This window comes from Piliocolobus tephrosceles, chromosome 1 (genome assembly GCF_002776525.5).
Source record: "Piliocolobus tephrosceles isolate RC106 chromosome 1, ASM277652v3, whole genome shotgun sequence".
In the NCBI taxonomy this organism is placed as follows: domain Eukaryota; kingdom Metazoa; phylum Chordata; class Mammalia; order Primates; family Cercopithecidae; genus Piliocolobus; species Piliocolobus tephrosceles.
This window is the reverse complement of record NC_045434.1, coordinates 184,975,833-184,988,663: the sequence shown is the minus strand read 5'-3', so window position 1 is coordinate 184,988,663 and position 12,831 is coordinate 184,975,833. Positions and strand designations below refer to the sequence as shown.

The 12,831-nt window shown below is 45.6% G+C and overlaps 1 long non-coding RNA gene across 1 annotated transcript in view; it reads right to left on the bottom strand.

Moving 5' to 3' along the window:
• Window positions 1–370: 370 nt before the first annotated feature.
• LOC111529563 overlaps window positions 371–12,831 on the bottom strand; it is a 19,836-nt gene continuing 7,375 nt past the window's right edge. Inside the window, exons 2-3 of the long non-coding RNA XR_002727465.1 lie at window positions 1,852–1,944; window positions 371–1,400 (exon numbers count right to left, since the gene is read on the bottom strand). This is a non-coding gene — a long non-coding RNA (uncharacterized LOC111529563). The remainder of the gene's footprint in view (window positions 1,401–1,851; window positions 1,945–12,831) is intronic.

Here is a 12,831-nt window from a genome sequence, read left to right as displayed (position 1 = left end):
CCGGCAATTTTTTTTTTTTATTTTTTTTATTTTTATTTTTTTTGTATTTTTAGTAGAGAAGGGGTTTCACCATGTTAGCCAGGATGGTCTCAATCTCCTGACCTCGTAATCCACCTGTCTCAGCCTCCCAAAGTGCTGGGATTACAGGCGTGAGCCACAGCGCCCGGCCCCTACCTTCATTGTTTCATCTGCAAACGCTAACCTCTGGGGTCCCTCTGATCTTCCCACACCCAGGTGAGAGCCCCCACACATGCACTCCATCCTCACCACAGCCCTACTCCCTGAATAGAAAGCCCGCATAGGGCTCATTCCAGGGGACCCCTCCGTTTGGGGCTTACGATGGCCCGGCCTAGCAGAGAAAAATAACTGCTTGGACTCCATATGACTTTTCTGGGGGTGGAGGAGAAAGCCAACCACCTCAGCTGCCTCATCAGGCAAAAGGTAGAGATTAGACCCCAGGAAGGACTTCCTTTGATTTAGGGCACCCTTCTCCCTGCAGTCACCAGCAGGGGGCGCCATAGGCCAGCCTGTGGGACCCGCTATATGAGAACCGGGTTGCAACCGAGGAGTGAGTGAAGGTCTGGCCAGCACTGAGGGCTCTGGGGTGCAGGGATGTTAGGAGATCCATCAAAGCAGCCAGACCACCTGATGGGAGGCGGCACACACCCTGTCAGCCTTGACGCGGGTTAGGGAGTGGCATCACATTCTGCCGAGTCATTGCCTGCGAAGAGTAGCGTCACCTCTGATGTCAGGGCTCCAAGGGGCTTCGTTACAGCTCCAGACTCCAGGAAGGGGCGTCGCGGGGCCCAGAGGTTACACAGCTTCCCCCAAGATCACCGTGGAAATGACTGGCAGAGCAGGGATTCAAACCCAGGGCCCTGCGGGTGCCTCCGCCCAGCTGCCTGCAGGGTCTGCAGGTGGCCATGTCCCACGTGTCACCTTTACAGACCCACGGCTGAGAGCCAGGCCTGCCTTCACCTGGCTTCCTTCTTTCTCATCTCTAAAAATGCCTTTCATTCTAAGATCTTGGCAGCTTTATAATAAAAAGGAGACTTCTGAAACCACAAATGTTTTTAAATGAATTCAAGCCCCAAGTTTCTGCAGTGGGGGTGAGGAGTAGAGGATGAAGATAAGTATTTGAGTATGAAAGTTACATGCATGACGCGAGAGCCCTCCACTGACCTCCAAAACTCGCGCTGCTGGGGATACGAGGGCCCCTGGCGAGTCTCCTGAAGTGTCTCCTTTTAAAAGCTCACTGGTCCTTGTACTCTTGAGTGCTTTCAGTTGGGTCCATTATGAGAAATCTCTTTTTGAGCATGGATGTATTCAAATCCAGATGTTGTCCCTGCAGAACAAAAAGCTCCCTCCAAATTCTCTTTATGAAGAAGCAGGTTCTCATCCTTTGAAGGAATAACATCTCTTGATAAGTGGAATTTTCTTCCCCCAGCCAAGAACCTGCTGCTACAGATTTGCTAAAAACTGGTTTAATAGCCGTTCTCCATTCTATTTCAGAGGCCAGGGCAACGGCGACAAGGTGGAATGTCAGCGGAAGATGTATTCAATAGATTGAGTGTGGCCTTCACTAAGAAGGCTGGATTTTTTAAATATTTGTTGTTTATTTAGATAATTTGTTTTTAAATTCAAGACATACATTCTAATCACAAAAGTGAAAAATAGGTTGAAAGATGAAAAACAGATTGTCCAAAAAACCTGCTCAATCATATACTTCATTTTGATTCAAATAACTTTTCAGGAAGGAAGGATACAGTAAACCTACGCATTAATTGTAAATTAGTTCCAATTTCTATAATATTAATTTTCTTAAAGTATGCTGGGTGTGGTGACTCACACGTGTAATCCCAGCACTTTGGGAGGCCGAGGCAGGTGGATTGCTTGAGCCCAAGAGCTTGAGACCAGCCTGGGCAACATGGCGAAACCTCGTCTCTACAAAAAATACAAAAATTAGCCAGGTATGTATTGGCAGGAGCCTGTAGTCCCAGCTACTCAGGAGGCTGAGGTGGGAGAATGGCTTAAACTGTGAGCCAAGATCCTTCACTACACTTTAGCCTGGGTGACAGAGTGAGACCCTGTCTCAAAGATAAAATAAAATAAACCTTAAAATAGGGAATATATGGATTTCATATTTGTTGACTATATGTGTATATATATAGCCAACAGCAATTTTTATCAGTAGGGTCTAGTTTTTTTGTTGTTGATCAAACCATCTGAGAGCTGGAAACAGGAATCCTTTCCTCACTCTGCTTGCATACAATTGGTGATGGGGAGCTCACTACCTCTAAAGGCACTCTGATTCACTGTGGGACAGTTCTGACAGCCACAGAGCTGGTTCCCATTCCCCCGTTATCTCCGTGGCTGCCACTTCTGCCTTTGGAGCCAGGCAGGGTTATACCACTGTTCCTGCCTCTGCCCCTTTGAGTCTTCTCTTCTGCAAGATCAGTATCCCTAGTTCCTCACTATCCTTTACCCTCCACAAACTGGACTCTGGTCTCTTCCTGTATCCTCAAATGTATGACAACCAGAGTTGAGCACAACCCTCCAGCTATCATCTCCCTCATCGTCAACCTATACCTCTATAGACTCAGCCTGAGATCACAATCATTTGGGGCAACTATCTCAATGTACAATGAACCTTCAGCCAAAATCTCTTTCATGCAAAACCTTTTAATTTTACATCCATCCCTAGAGGGGTTAGTCCATCATCTCATCTGCTTTAGGGGCTTTTGGGCCCTTGTTTGGTCATTTAAAATACCAGCCACCGCATCTAGTTTTGGGTCACCTGCAAATCGAATAAGCATATCTTCGGCACCTTTAACCCAGCTGTTGATAGGCATGAGTGGTGATCTTGCCCCAGCCAGCCAGTGTCTCTGGGACCCTGGTTTCTCCATCCAATAATGAATAAGGGTGAGATGATGACCTGTATCAAGACAGCCCATGGACTACAGGTCAGACACTATCCTAAGCCTTTTACAAACACCAAGACATTGAATTCTTCACACCGATCTGATGAGGGAGGTATTGTTAGCATCTTCCCCATTCTGCAGATGAGGAAAACAGGTTTTGCAGGATTTGACCTCAATTCTGCCTGCACCCAATCCGATGCTTTAGCCACCATGGTTTATTCTCAGGGGAGGATCTTTGATGTGACCTAGAGTTAGAGCCAGTAGACCCACCAACAGAGCTGTCCTCACAAGCAGGAGTGCTACGTGGCACTCCTTGGGCACCCCTCAAAGATCCCCAAGTCCCATGCACAGCTCAGAAGCAGTGGAGGGCTGAAGATTTGAGGCCACCTTCAGAAAGGGACATTAGATGCCTCAGCCATGACCGGGGTGAACAGACAACCAAGGGACAACAAATCCTTCCCCTCACTCCCAGGCCTTGACTCTGCTTCAGAGAAAGGTGGACTTAAAACTTCAAGAGTGACACAAGGGAGCCTGTTTGCCAGCTCAGTGAAATTAGGGGTTTGGTGTCAAAACTTCAGGTAGGTTATGGCATGTAAAGGAAGTGATGTTCCTAATTTAAAGGAAGCATGGGGTTGGGCACAGTGGCTCATGCCTGCAATCCCAGGACTTTGGGATGCCAAGGCAGGCAGATCACTTGAGCTCAGGAGTTCGAGACCAGCCTGGCCAACACGGTGAAACCCTGACTCTACTAAAAATACAAAAAATCAGCTGGGTGTGGTGGCGGGTGCCTGTAATCCCAGCTACTTGGGAGGCTGTGGCAGGAGAATCACATAAACCCGGGAAGTGGAGACGGCAGTGAGCCAAAATTGTGCCACTATGCTCCAGCCTGGGTGACAAAGCAAGACTCTGTCAAAAAAAAAAAAAAAGGAAGCATGGGGTTGGGGGAGTGATGTTCCCTGCACACCTGAGTTTGTAGTCTGGAATGAACTCACCACATTCCCACCAGATGCTAGATATTTAAGACACATCCCGTACTCCCCAGGGCCCTGTGAAGTAAATACCACGATCAGAGGTGGGTTTTCAGTGATGCTGAGGACATTAAAACCTTCAGGGCCTCTCCCTTGCAGGGGCCCTTCCCAGATCCTGCAGGGGAAGTGTATCCCTTTTAGAATTTGTAAGAGAGCCCTCCAAATTGCAGAAGCTTCAGGCCCTACAAAAGCTTCCCCTGCTATTACCCCCATTTTATAACCAAAGGGAAATGTGACACAGGTAAAGCAAGTTACTCAAGGCGGCAGCGCCGGGAGGTAGCATGGCTAGGACTCAAGCTCTCAACCCCTTAGATCTGGGGTGTCCAATCGTTTGGCTTCTCTGGGCCACAATGGGAGAACTGGATTGTCTTGGGCCACACATAAAATACACTAACACTAATGATAGCTGAAGAGCTAAACACACACATGCACGCACAAATGTCATAATGCTTTAAGAAAATTTACAAATTTGTGTTGCGCTGCATTCAAAGCTGTCCTGGGCCACATGTGGCCCATGCATCGTGGGTTGGACAAGCTTGCCTTAGATGAAACCCAAAGTTTTCAGAGTTTTCCCACGGAATTCAGGTCTTTCTTTTTTTTTTTTTTTTAAGACAGTCTCACTCTGTCACCCAGGCTGGGGTGCAGTGGTCATATCTCAGCTCACCACAACCTCTGCCTTCCAGGCGCAAGCAGTTCTTAGGCCACAACCTCCCAAGTAGCTGGGACAGGCAGGCATGCACCACTGCACCCATCTAATTTTTGTATTTTTAGTAGAGATGGGGTTTCACCATGTTGGCCAGGCTGGTCTGAAACTCCTGGCCTCAAGTAATCTGCCTGCCTCGGCCTCCCAAGTTGCTGGGAATACAGGTGTGAGCCACCACACATCGCCTAAACTACTTTTATTATAATAACAAATGTATAGTCTATACTCATAGTAGATCACTTGTCAAAGACAAAACTTCTAAAACCACACTGATGCTTCAATACAAGTTATTAGGAAATTTGTAATGAAAATATTTCTGCAACTTCCCCATATCTATACACTATTTATATCTAACTACAGTTCTCACATATTGGTTGATAAATGCCATTGGGACCACCAAGTATCCACCAGAATAACTAAATTGGATTCCTACCTTTTACCTTATGCCAAAATAAATTTCAATGGGTCAAAAAATTATACATAAAAATGAAACCGTAAGTGTGTTTAACAAAATAGGAGAATTTGTATCATAACCATAGAGAAGACCTTCTGTTTTGTCTGTCCGTTTGTTTGTTTTGAGATGGAGTTTCGCACTTGTTGCCCAGGCTAAAGTGCAATGGCATAATCTCGACTCACGGCAACCTCTGCCTCCCAGGTTCAAGTGATTCTCCTGCCTCAGCCTCCTGAGTAGCTGGGATTACAGGCATGCGCCACCACACCTGGCTAATTTTGTATTTTCAGTAGAGACAGGGTTTCTCCATGTTGGTCAGGCTGGTCTTGAATTTCTGACCTCAGGTGATACCCCCGCCTCGGCCTCCCAAAGTGTTGGGATTACAGGTGTGAGCCACCGCACCCGGCAAGACAAGACCTTCTTAAATACCACAGAAAACCCCAAAACCATAGAAGTAAATGATGTTTGTATACAAAATAATTGGGCCGCACGCGGTGGCTCAAGCCTGTAATCCCAGCACTTTGGGAGGCCGAGACGGGTGGATCACGAGGTCAGGAGATCGAGACCATCCTGGCTAACACGGTGAAACCCCGTCTCTACTAAAAATACAAAAAACTAGCCGGGCGAGGTGGCGGGCGCCTGTAGTCCCAGCTACTTGGGAGGCTGAGGCAGGAGAATGGCGTAAACCCGGGAGGCGGAGCTTGCAGTGAGCTGAGATCCGGCCACTGCACTGCAGCCTGGGCGATAGAGCGAGACTCCGTCTCAAAAAATAATAAAAAATAAAAAAAAATAAAATAAAATAATTGAACATTTTTTCCTGGTTAAAAAAAAGAAAAAAAAAGGTGAGAATGGTGGTTTACATCTGTAATCCCAGCACTTTGAGAGGCCGAGGTGGGCAGATTGCTTGAGCCTAGGAGTTTGAAACCAGCCTGGACAACATGATGAAACCCCATCTCTACAAAAAATACAAAAATTAGCTGGGTCTATATATTAGCTGGGACTATAGTGTGTGCCTATGGTCCCAGCTACTTGGGAGGCTGAGGTGGGAGGATCGCTTGAGCCCAGGAGGTCAAGGCTGCAGTGAGCTGGGACCACACCATTGCACTCCAGCCTGGCCAACAGACAACAGAGCAAGACCGGTTTCCAAAAAAAAAAAAAAAAGAAAGGAAAAAGAAAAACGAAATTCATATACAAAGTCAAATAACAATTGACAGGAAAAGAAACATCTGAAACATATCACAGACAGCTAATTTCTTTTACATTTAAAGAGCTTCTACAAATCAATAAGGATAAAAGACCAGTAATTCAATGGAAAAATAAGCAAATGAGGCCGGGCGCAGTGGCTCACGCCTGTAATCCCAGCACTCTGGGAGGCCGAGGGAGGCGGATTACAAGGTCAGGTGTTTGAGACCAGCCTGCCCAACACAGTGAAACCCCGTCTCTACTAAAAATACAAAAAAATTAGCTGGGAGTGTTTGTTGGCACCTGTAATCCCAGCTATTTGGGAGGCTGAGGCAGGAGAATCGCTTGAACCCAGGAGGCGGAGGTTGCAGTGAGCCAAGATCGTGCCGCTGCACTCCAGACCAGGCGACAGAGCGAGACTACGTCTCAAAAAAAAAAAAAAGAAAAGCAAATGATATAAACAACTGGATGCAAAAACAATGCAAATTGGTCTTAAATATATAAGAGAACTCTCATCCACACTTAGAAATGGAATGCACATTGGAATACAATGAGACACCATTTTCCACCTACCAGCCTGGCAAAAATCAAAATGTGTGATGGCCCACTGTGTTGGCAAGGCTGTTGGGAAGGTAACGGTACAATTTCTTTCTTCTTGGTCTCACTCTGTCACAGCCTGGAGTGCAGTGGTGTGATCATGGCTCACTACAGCCTCAGCCTCCTGGGCTCAATCGATCCTTCCACCTCAGCCTCCCAAGTCACTGGGACTACAGATGTGCATCACCATGCCCAACTTTGTTTTTTTGGGTTTTTTTTTTCTTTTTTTTTTTTTTCTTTTTTCGTAGAGACAGGATTTCACCATGTTGCCTAGGCTGATCTTGAACTCATGGACTCAAGCAAGCTGCGCACCTCAGCCACCTGAAGTGCTAGGATTGTAGGCATAAGCCACTGCACCCAGCCAACAGTACAATTTCTATGAAGAGGGTATTTAGCAATATTTTTCTAAAAGTAAATGGTTATATACCCTTTGTTATAGGCTGAATGGCATCCCCAAAAATGCATATGTTCAGGTCCTAAGCCCCAGTACCTCAGAATGTGACCTTATTTAGAAATAGGGTCATTGCAGATGTAATTCATTCAGATGAGGTCATACAGTATGACGAGTCCTTTTGAGAATAGGAAATTTGGACATAGACAAATACACAGGAAAACCACCATGTGAACATCAAGGTAGACATCGGGGTAATGTTTCTACAAGTCAAAATATGCCAGCTATTGCCAGCAAACCACCAGAAGCCGTGGGAAAGGCATGGAACAGGTTCTTCCTTACAGCCCTCAGAAGGAACCAATTCTGCCGACATCTTGACCTTGGGATCCCAGCTTCCAGAACTGAGACAATAGATTTCTGTTGCTTAAGCCACCCAGTTTGTACTTTGTGATGGCAGCCCTACCAAATCAACAAACTCTTTAACTCAGTAAGAGGAATTTACCCTGCTACATATTTGCACAGTTGCAAAGTGATACACAGACGGAGGCAGACGTTGCAGTATTGTTTGTGATAGTAAAGACTGGAAAAAAACTAAATGTTTATCAGTCAAAAACTGCCTAAATAAATTATGGTACATCCTTCTAGTGGAATATTTTTCAGCTGTTAATAGTAACGAGAGGCTGGGTGTGGTGGCTCACACCTGTAATCCTAGCAGTTTGGGAGGCCAAGGCAGGAGGATCACTTGAGCCCAAAAACTGGAGACTGGCCTGGGCACCACAGCGAAACCCTGTCTCAACAAAAAATACAAAAATTAGCCAGGGCCGGGAGCAGTGGCTCATGCCTGTAATCCTAACGCTTTGGAAGGCTGAGGCAGGTGGATCACTTGAGGTCAGGAGTTCAAGACCAGCCTGGCCAATATGGTGAAATCCTGTCTTTACTAAAAATACAAAAACTAGCAGGGTGTGATGGTGGGCATCTGTAATCCTAGCTACTCAGGAGGCTGAGGCAGGAGAATCACTTCAACTAGGGAGGTGGAGGTTGCAGTGAGCAGAGATCATGCCAGGCACTCTGGCCTGGGCAACTGAGCAAGAGTCTATCTAAAAAAAAAAAAATTAGCTGGGCATGGTGGTGCATGCCTGTAGTCCCAGCTACTTGGGAGGCTGAGATGGGAGAATGGCTTCAGCCTGGGAGGTTAGGCTGCAGTGAGCCAAGATCATACCACTGCACTCCAGCCTGGGAGACAGAAGACCCTATCTCAAAAAAAAAAAAAAAGTGGAATAAAACAAAATGTTTAATCAGTCAAAAGCTGCCTAAATAAATTATGGTACATTCTTCCAATGGAATATTTGTCAGCTGTTAACAGTAACGAGGCAGCTTAACATGTACTGATTGGAATTACCTCAAAGGTTTATTTTTAAGTGAGAAAAGCAAGGTGCAGCTGGTTATAGAAAGAGCTTCGTTTATATAAAAATAAAGAGCAACGCCTCAGAAATAAGAACAAAAAAGGAAAAGAGAGAAAAAAATCTGGAGCAAGATATCCTCAGAAATAAGAAAAAGAAAGAAACAAAGCCGAATATATATGTGCAAACATTTGCTCCCGGACGCAGAGATTCCATCTGAGACATAAGAAACCGCTAACTTTGCACGTTCCTAGATAGCAGAGCCACTTTAAGGACCAGGGAAAAGGGATTCTGTTTCTACCATAAACATCCCTGCACTTTTTGAACCTCTACATTGCTAATGGATCAAAACTTTTTTTTTTTTCTTTCTTTTTTTCTGAGATGGAGTTTCCCTCTTGTTGCCCAGGCTGGAGTGCAGTGGCGTGATCTCGGCTCACTGCAACCTCCGCCTCCCAGGTTCAAGCAATTCTCCTGCCTCAGCCTCCCAAGTAGCTGGGATTACAGGTGTGTGCCACCACACCCGGCTAATTTTGCATTTTTAGTAGAGATGGGGTTTCTCCATGTTGGTCAGGCTGGTCTTGAACTCCTGACCTCAGGGGATCCACCCACCTCAGCCTCCCAAAGTGCTGGAATTACAGGCATGAGACACCGCGCCTGACCAAAAAAAAAAAAAATCTAGAACTTCAAAAATGAACATTTTAAGAGAAAATGTGGTCATTTTAGCTTTTCATTTTTTGGAAATAACAGTTATTCAAGTTGAAATGGGTTGTTTGAGGACTGATATCCTCTCTCTTCTCTCTTCATTTAGGAACCAAGCACAAAGTTTGTTTTTAAAATAATTAAATAAATCACAAAAATGAAGTATAAGATGCAAATGTTCTAAACCCCTATGTATTGAAAGTATATTTATTTTTGTTTTTGTTTGTTTGTTTTCTGAGACGGAGTCTCGCTCTGTTACCCAGGTTGGAGTGCAGTGGTGCAATCTCAGCTCACTGCAACCTCCACCTCCCGGGTTCAAGTGATTTTCCCCAGCCTCCCGAGTAGCTGGGATTACAGGCGTGAGCCACCACGCCCAGCTAATTTTTGCATTTTTAGTAGAGACGGGGTTTCACCATGTTGGCCAGCCTGGTCTCAAACTCCTGACCTCAAGTGATCCACTTGCCTCAGGCTCCCAAAGTACTGGGATTACAGGTGTGAGCCACCACACCCGGCCTGAAAGTATATTTATTTTTGTAATTCATAGCATGTATTTAAATTTCAATCTACAATAATAATTTCAGTATACATTCAGTTCCCAAATCAAGCCTGACAAATTATTTTTAATTAATTTGTCTATAAACCTTGCTTTTCCTCATAAAATTAAATTCTTTTTTCCCTAAAACTCCCCTGACAGATATAAATTCTATTAAACAGTAGGCATCACTTTATTAAGTAGAAAATGGTCAAAAGTAGCCTTTAAAAATAATGCATCTTTTTACATATACACTTTCTAATACAATCCTTGGGATCAGACTGATCTAAAACAAAATAAATTTTCTCAACGTATCTTCTATATCTTGTAAAAATGATGAAATGAATTTATTTTTTAAAAGGATTTGTAAGGTCATTGATTGCTGTGAAAATGATCTGAATGTCCAAACATCGAGAAAGGCAACCGAGGCCTGCCGTGTACAGTTGTGCAAGCTGTGAACTGCACAACTCCAGAGGCGCCATACAGATCAGAATCCAAAATTGTTCAGTGCAACACCTGTGCAGCCAAACACATCAGCCCTGTGGCTGCTGAAAAGGCTGGGGAGCCATAGAAGGCTTTGGGGGCAGGAGAGGGTAGGTGTCAGAGCTGGGGTCACAGGGATTGTGAGACCAGAATCCCATGCATACAGCCTCCCATCTCTCTCGGTTGGCCTCCCTTTTGGAGGCTCCGGCAACAGAAATATCATAACCTTGGTTTTCCTGAGGTTGGGGGGAAGGACCTGTCTCTCAAGGCCCATAATCACTTCTTTGGCCTGTACAAGGCAATGTCCTCTTTAATCACTCGGCCACTAAGAAGCAAGGCCAAGAAAGGTCCCCACCCTACCCCTAATCTTTACTCCTACTCTCATGGAAGCAGAGGTGGCTGGCATAAGGGGTGGGATAGAGGGGCTGAACCCTAAATGGCATTCAGCACATGTGGCTCCCAGAACCAGTTTCACCGCTACCCTGCTGTAATCTTTGGCAAATCTTTAAGCCTTTCTGGGTTCCTACCTCCCTATTTACAAAATCAAGAGAAATATTAACATTCCTTCTCTGCCTCTTGGAAAGATAGGCAAGACAAGAGAGAAAACATGTAGTGATGATTTCACTGGGAATGCAAAGAAATTCAAGCACTCCAATTATCATTAAACATTAAGAATGAGGCCAGGCATGATGGCTCACGCCTGTAATCCCAGCACTTTGGGAGGCCAAGGCGGGTGCTCACTTGAGTCTAGGAGTTCAAGACCAGCCTGGACAACATAGTGAAACTCCATCTCTACAAAAAAATATATAAAATTTAGCTGGGCATGGTGGCACACACTTGTAATCCCAGCTACTCAGGAGGCTGAGGCAAGAGAATCGCTTGAACCTGGGAGGTTGGAGGTTGCAGTGAGCCAAGATCACGCCACTGCACTACAGCTGGGCAACAGAGTGATACCCTGTCTCAAAAAAAGAAATAAAAGAAAAACAATTAAGAATTAGTGGACTGTGGGCCGGGCGCGGTGGCTCAAGCCTGTAATCCCAGCACTTTGGGAGGCCGAGACGGGCGGATCATGAGGTCAGGAGATCGAGACCATCCTGGCTAATATGGTGAAACCCCGTCTCTACTAAAAAATACAAAAAACGAGCCGGGCGAGGTGGCGGGCGCCTGTAGTCCCAGCTACTCAGGAGGCTGAGGCCGGAGAATGGCATAAACCTGGGGGGCGGAGCTTGCAGTGAGCTGAGATCCGGCCACTGCACTCCAGCCCGGGCAACAGAGCGAGACTCCGTCTCAAAAAAAAAAAAAAAAGAATTAGTGGACTGTGGGTCAGGAGTCCCTACTAAGCAGCTGTAAACCTTGAACAAATCTCACGGCCTCTCAAGGTCTTATATTTGTCATGTGTCAGGTAGCTGAGCTTGAGCTGATTCAGCATTCTGCTGACCTTTTCACTATGATTGTTTTATTATTGACAAACAGATCTCATATTTTCTAAGATTTTTATCTCCTAAGCTGTATTTAGGTAATTATTATATACTTGGTAATTAAGTAATTATTATTACCATTAAAAGGGATATCTTTGGTGTGACAGAACTTGTGGGCTTAAATAACCAACAAGTCTAGAACCAGGGGTAGCTTTAGGTAAGGCTTGATCTAGCAGCTGTTACCTATTTTCTTTCAGTCTCTTGGCTCTATCTTCTATGACGTGTCACAAGGTGGCTGCCAGAAGCTCCTGGCAATACTTGCTTTTCTCATTTGTAATTAGCAAGAAATAGTTGGATTCCCAGTTGGCTCAAAGAAAACACTCAGAATCGAGACTTATTCACTCTGGTTGGCCTGATTTGGGACCTATACGTTTTTCTGACCAATTACTGTAGCCTAAAGGATGAAATATTCTGATTGGGCTGGGTGCAGTGACTTACGCCTGTAATCCCAGGCACTTTGAGAGGCCAAGACAGGTGGATTGCCTGAGCTCAGGTGTTCAAGACTAGCCTGGGCAACATGGGGAAACCCCATCTCTACTAAAAATACAAAAAATGGCCAGCTGTGGTGGTATGCACCTGTGATCCCAGCTACTCAGGAGGCTGAGGTGGGAGGATCACTTGAGCCTGGGAGGCGGAGGCTGCAGCGAGCCGAGATCATGCTACTGCCCTCCAGCCTGGGTGACAGAGTGAGATCCCATCTCATTTAAAAAAAAAAAAAAAACTAAGAAACATTCTGATTTGCAGGCCAGGCACAGTGGCTCACGCCTGTAATCCCAGCACTTTGGGAGTCTCAGGCAGGCGGATCACGAGATCAAGAGTTTGAGACCAGCCTGGCCAGGAGACCAGCCTGGCCAATATGGTGAAACCCCATCTCTACTAAAAATACAAAAACTAGCCGGGCGTGGTGGCAGGAGCCTGTAATCCCAGCTACTCAGGAGGCTGAGGCAGGAGAATTGCTTAAACCCA